Source organism: Pygoscelis adeliae, unplaced genomic scaffold (genome assembly GCF_000699105.1).
Source record: "Pygoscelis adeliae isolate BGI_AS28 unplaced genomic scaffold, ASM69910v1 Scaffold114, whole genome shotgun sequence".
Taxonomy (NCBI): Eukaryota; Metazoa; Chordata; class Aves; order Sphenisciformes; family Spheniscidae; genus Pygoscelis; species Pygoscelis adeliae.
Window position 1 is genome coordinate 3,906,662 of NW_008824587.1, and position 548 is coordinate 3,907,209.

At 69.2% G+C, this 548-nt stretch overlaps 1 protein-coding gene across 1 annotated transcript in view; it reads right to left on the reverse strand.

Moving 5' to 3' along the window:
* ASS1 (argininosuccinate synthase 1) overlaps positions 1–548 on the reverse strand; it is a 41,387-nt gene that overhangs the window by 32,091 nt on the left and 8,748 nt on the right. The window lies entirely within an intron of this gene.

Consider the following 548-nt stretch of genomic DNA (forward strand, 5'->3'; position numbering starts at 1 on the left):
CCCGGGGGTTTGGGGAGGGGAGCCCGCCGTGCCTGGCACCCCGAATCCTGCCACGGCCACCCTGGTGCCCGGCACCGCTTCCCCGGGCCAGGGAAGGGGACAGTGGTGACACCGTGCTCCGGGAAGCCACCTCCCGGCTCTGGCAGGCGGAGAGGTGCCCGAGCGGAGGAGGCTCGGGGATGGGGTCGCTGCTCTGTTCTCTGCTAAACTGGCCCCATTCTCCGAGCTGGCCTGGGGAAGGAAACGGGCTTGGGCAGAGCCTCGGGACCAGAGATCTTCCCCAAGCGGAGAGGTGCTGGGTGCGGAGGGGTGGTCAGGATGGGTGCACCGGGAAGGGCGCTGGTCTGTCCCTTGCTAGCTCCAGCTAGAGGCATGAAAACCCATCCCTGTGCCAACCGCTCTCCTGAAGGAGGGGAAGCCCCCGAGGGCCCGGCTTTGCAAAGCCTGACCTGCAGACACCCCTCCGGAGGGCACCAAAGCGGGAGCGGGATCCCCTCTCCACCTTCCTCTTCCTCACGCCCCCGCCGGAGGCACGCGCCAGCCCAGCC